The sequence below is a fragment of the Neltuma alba genome, unplaced genomic scaffold, assembly GCF_004799145.2.
Source record: "Neltuma alba isolate B1F8T4 unplaced genomic scaffold, ASM479914v2 tig00003278_pilon, whole genome shotgun sequence".
NCBI lineage: Eukaryota > Viridiplantae > Streptophyta > Magnoliopsida > Fabales > Fabaceae > Neltuma > Neltuma alba.
In genome coordinates, this window is record NW_021633219.1 from 367 (window position 1) to 6,370 (window position 6,004).

General features: G+C 36.0%; 1 long non-coding RNA gene across 1 annotated transcript; it reads right to left on the bottom strand.

The window, feature by feature from the left end:
- Positions 1-769: 769 nt before the first annotated feature.
- On the bottom strand, positions 770-1,273 carry LOC114741119 (uncharacterized). The gene is made up of 3 exons (XR_003739753.1): positions 1,215-1,273; positions 951-1,129; positions 770-870 (listed from the first exon to the last, which is right to left on the bottom strand). It is a non-coding gene; the product is annotated as an uncharacterized LOC114741119 (long non-coding RNA).
- Between the last annotated feature and the right edge of the window lie 4,731 nt (positions 1,274-6,004).

Sequence of the window (6,004 nt, forward strand, 5' to 3'; positions counted from 1 at the left end):
AAATTTGATCATATTCAAGGGAAAACAAACCCAAACCATATAAATTTCTGTTTTTTTTCGTTCCAAACAGAATTTGCATCTCAGTCGTTCCAAACAGAATTGGCATCTCATTTGTTGTGTCTAAAGGTTAGAAGATACGTACCTCTTGTACCCCAATGCGGATTGTTCTTTCTTCCAAGTCATGGTGAGGCACCTTCAATTCAGTTAATAAGGATGATAGAACATGGTGAGATGAAAAGGGTTTCACAGACAGGTCATCGGCAACCATGAACTTGGTTCTGCTCTTTGCATATCCATTGCTGATTTCCCCTCCGCTATTGGAGGCTTAGGGTCACACATTCTTACTCTTCTCACAACACGGAGATACAAACTTGCATCAGCAGTCAAATAATATCGATCATAGCATGCTCGTTAGAAAAGACACTTAACTCAGACGGATACTTAGTTCATCGATAGGTACATCTGGTTATCGACATTAAAATATGGGGCTATCATGAGGTTGGCGAACATGTTTTGAGATTCTCTGACGTCAAGTCTACGGTTGAATCAAAATTGAACAAACTGTTATATAGTTGTCGACACACACCGCCCCAGAGTTTCCTTCTAAAACTCTTTCTACTGCTCCCAATGGGAAAGTCAAGAAACTAAGAAGCTGGTCCATGAAATCTTCCTCAACCTGAGCAAACAATATCTTGGACTTCGATTTTGACATCAATACTTAATCTTCATCGTCCCAGTGCTCTCTCTGTCTTGTCTCTCATCAGTTATCTTGAACGAGGTATCGGAATACATAAGGCTGTGCTCCTTTCTTAACAATGAATCTGTGAGTGCCGTCTTGGAGATCAACAAGTACTTGAGTAGGTCCAAAATCTTCGAAAACATAATAAATTAAAGCATTAGGTGATGTGATATAAAGAAAATAAGATATAGTTAATGTTTCAGAACTCAACCTCATTTGAACTAAGAACTACAGTGGATTCCTCCGGTAGACATTCAGAGCGTAGATTCTTTAGCAGACACAATGTTGTGTTGAAATTAGCAGGAGTTACAGATAGATCATCAGAAATTATAAAAGATGCAGTCTCCTTTACATAGCCTTCCCATGTATTATCTGCATTTTGGACAAGGTCTAAAAGAAAAATATTAATAATCTAATCAAATATGGTTTGTTTAATAAGGATGACAAAAAATATAAAATGCATTGCAATTATTACCTCCAGCATCGCCACTCGCGTTTTTATCGGATCCACTTAACAGAGGACTGCATAAGAGCGATTTGCAACGGTTCAGAGGGAACCTAGAATCCCGCCCACATTTGCATTTCATATTCTCGGAAGTGCTCACCAGAGAACCACCTTCTCCAAAATGACAATATGCACAAGCATAATACTTGGTTGGCTCAGTGTCATCAATGTTGAGTTTGAGGTTTTGATTATAACGTTCCATGGAGTTCCTTGGCTGAAGCAGCATTTGCTTGCATGTCTCTGAATTCAAATACTTGGGGTCCAGATTTCCCACACTTTCATACAGCGAGCTTATGCATCCGAATCGACAAGGCTTCGTTGTTTGAATCCTTACCACAAGTCTAGCAATGGTTCCCAGTGGCAGTGTCAAGAAGCTTAAAAGAGTATCCACAAAATCCTTCTCTGCTTCAGCATAGAGCACTCTGTTTTGCTCCTTATCCACAACAACTCTCAATGAAATTTGTTTCCGGCGTATAGCAGTTGAAGCCATGGGAGCAATATTATTAACCCACCAAATCCAGCAAATGTTTCAGAAAACTGTAACGACGACGTAACCTATTTGAATTTGAATTTGATAAATATACACACATCGCTATCGAGGTTATGGTTATGAACAAGGGCTCCTGAATTATTAGAAACTAATGATATGACCAAGGCTTTGTGACTCCTCTTCTTTAACTTTCAATTCAGGCTTACTCGTTAAGTAAATGCCTGCACTCTTTTGGAAGTAAAAAAGTTCTAGCTTTCATTGCTAAGTTAAGATTTTTTGTTAAATGCTTTTTTCTGCCTATCTCGCCTGTTTAGCTCGTCTCAGAATTTTTAGCGGCTGCAATCAAGTCAAGTATACACTTATAATAATCCATGAAAAATAAAACTACCTAAAACATGAAATTAAATTATGATACTATGATACGTATAATATAAATCTTTCGTCACATATTATATTTAATTTTTAAAATATAAATCATTTTTTAAGTTGTGCTCGCGGATATTACAAGACTTAAAAATCACCCATGTCATATCTGTTTAGAATTTTATTAATATAACGATAATTCATATTAGTGAGAACATCATCTTACATTTTTGTTTTCAAAAAGGGTTATTACAATTTTTTCTCTTAAGTTTACCTTTATTTTGATTTTAGTCTCTCAAATTTCAATTATAAATTTTGATCTCTTAAATTTTTTTCATTTAAAATATCAGTTCCTATAATTTAATAAAAATCTGGACCATTATGTCATTATGGGATCAAAACCTATAATTTGAAATTTGAGAGACCAAAATCAAAATAAGGGTAAATTTGATGACACTAAAGATTATATTAACCCCTAAATTCAAAAGAAAGCCTCACTTGCACGTATCATGTACCCTTTTTCCGGCCACGACATATCTCCTATGGCTATCAACGCAGCGTATAGTAATATATGAACCCCATTGGACCGTATGTATTTTTTCGGCCAAAACATTGGACCGTGTATATTGAATATCGAATTTTTTCATATATTTTACTACTTTCTTTTTTCTGCCAGAAAATATTATGCCACATATTATAAAGTAAACAATAATGGGATAAAGTGTTCAAATACCTCGAAAGCATCTATGAAAAAACATTCAGCATGTGGATTGTTTTTGCTCTTATATACCCAAAAAGTCTATTTTCGTAACAAAAATACATTGACAATTAATTAGCCGTTAAATTTGATTGTTAATTACACGATGTGACCTAGTATCTTAACGGTTAAACTTAACGGTGAATAGTAGTTTAGAACAGAAATTATATGAAATAAAACTTCTTGAGCATATAAGAGTCAGAAAAAATTTTAGGTGCTGGATGCTCATTCATAAATACTCCAAGGTATTTAAATATCTTATCCTAATAATAATTTATTCTCAGAAAGGCAACTAGATGTTAATAATTCATAGGTATTGTGCTAAAACCTTTCAGAACAATTATACGTTGTAAACACATCATGTTTCATTTTGTTGGAGACTGAAGAGTGTTTGCTCTCATTTTGGTACAGTAAAATTATTCACGCGCCAATCGAAATTAGTTTTTCTTCTCAAATGATCTTGAGAGATCAATCTTCACTTTATTCCAGTTTTAAAAAAAATCCTTTGTCTTGTTGATTATTCATGAGAAGGTGGCTTTTCGTTTTTTTCATTAAGCCATATAACTATTAAAGGTGGCAAACACCTAAATCCATGAATCTTAGACTATTACTTGAATCTCTCAACTGCCCAACTTCTTCACTGATGTCAACGGTGACGAGAACTTCCGCTTGTCCCGTATTTATGCTGAAGAAAACAGTTGTGGGTGGACCTTGAAAATATTAGCAGAAATATCAGGTTACTATTGGAGATTTCAGCGCCTATCTTTCTTTGAATGACAAGGTACGTACGTAGGTAATGAGTCTTGTAATTATGCAACCATGAGACCTATAAAGATTGTATTGAAGAAGCTCAACTCATACAGATACCGTTTAGGAAAGAATTGACTGGGCATGTATTGAAGAAGCTCAACTCATGCAGATACCGTTTAGGAAAGATTGACTGGGCATTTGCTAATAGATTCAATGCCTTGTACTCTTTTCTGCAAATATAAATCATCTCCAAGTGATGGCCAAGCACACTTAGGTTCTGTTTGGTACAAACCATTAAAAATAAGAAATAGAGTAAGATTAAACTTCAAAAAAATTATTAAAGAAGTATTAGTATAAATAATTACTTGTTACGTGAGATTAGACAAACTCATGAAGATGAGATTGGCGAATACCATGCCATCTCCCGTTTATGGGTTTTTTCCAATCTCATACACATAGTTTTGTCCAATCCTATGTAACAAGTAATTTTTCTAATAGATTTTTTCAATCCCAATCTCAATCACAATCTCTACCTCTCATTTTCCATGCTTCATACCAAACAGTATCTTAGTAAGTTGGTTGGCAACAAACCAACGCAGTTTTATAATAGGGAAGGCAGCGCAGTGATATCACTATAATTGCTTGGAATAATTTGCTCAATAAAGCTTTTTTTTTTTTTTTTTGGGTGGGGGGGGAGGTTGTGGGGTTCACAGCAGCCAAAGTGGAACTTGGAAAACCGTTATAGATTGGAATGGAATTTCACCCGAGAAATACTAATAGAAACTCGTCTCAGCCTGAAACTTTGTAAAATCATTGTGGTTTGTATTGAGTAGTATTAATGCGCAGAGCTTATGGAGTGGGGAAAGGGGATTTGATTTCTCCATATATTTTCACTCGTGTGGAAAAGTTAAGCCATGTGATCGTGGATGAAATTCATAGAACGAAATGGCTCCCCATCACCTAAAAGGGGGAAAAATCATCCACTTGTTTTATGAAGTTCTTTTCATCTGGAGTAGGGGGTTGCGAATTCTATAGTTGATAGGAAAGCGAAGGAGAATCACTAGATAAAGCAAATACGACTGGATAAAGCAAATACGTTGGGCACCAAACCACCGTTATGTAATTATTTATTCAGTCAGAAGCCATCACACTTCTTCAAAACAAAACAACAAGGTAGAATTACGAAAGAGGATCAGGAAATCGAAGCACTAGTCACGTAGCTCGCAGGCTTCCATTTCGCCAACAGTTATTTTTTTTTTTGCTTTGCGTCTTTGTTTCCCCTTCATCTTAACATTATTTGATAAAAATTCTTGCAGGCCAATTGTCAAAGCTGATGTTGAAATCATGGAAGCTTTAAGGATGCTCATAACCTGCATTTGTATGCATGAGTCTGATGCAAAAGGCAAAAGAAAATTGCAGCAAGCATGCTAATAAATCTGATCACATTCAAGGGAAAACAAACCCAAACCATATGACTTCTTGTTTTTTGGTTTCAAACAAAATTTGCATGTCTTTTAATTTGTCTGTTTAAAGGTTAGAAGATACGTACCTCTTGTACCCCAATGCAGATTGTTCTTTCTTCCAAGTCATGGTAAGGCACCTTGAATTCAGTCAAAGGTGATAAAACATCATGACATGATAAAGGTTTCACAGACAAGTCATCAGCAACCATGAACTTGGTTCCACTCTTTGCATATCCACTGCCTGATTTGTCCTCCGTTATTGGGGACTTAGGGTCGCACATTCTTACTCTTCTCACACCACGGACATACAAACTAGTATCAGCAGTCAAATAATATGGACCAACAGCGTAGTGTTAGAACAACAATTTAACCGAGACGGACACTTTAGTTCATCAATAGGTAACATCTGGTTATTAACATTAAAGAATGGGGCTATCATGAGGTTGGCGAACACATTTTTCAACTTCTCTGACTTCAAGTCTCCCGTTGAATCAAAATTGAACAAACTGTTATATAATTTGTCGACGCATTCCAATCCAGAGTTTCCTTCTAAAACTCTTTCTACTGCTGCGCTCCTACTGGGAATGTCAAGAAACTAAGAAGCTGGTCCATGACATCTTCCTCAACTTGAGCAAACAATATCTTGAACTTTGATTTTCTGATCAATACCTTCATCTTCATCGTCCTAGTGTTCTCTCTGCCTAGTCTCTCAGTTATCTTGAGAAAGGTTTCGGAATTCACAAGGCTGTGCTCCTTCCTTAACAATGAATCTGTGAGTGCCGTCTTCGAGATTATCAAGCACTTGAGTAGGTCCAAGATCTTCGAAAACATAATAAATCATCAGATGATGAGAGATAAAGGATTTAAGACTCATAGTGATGACATAATCAATGGTTCCAGAAGTTCACCTCTTTTGAGCGAAGAACCACAGTGGATT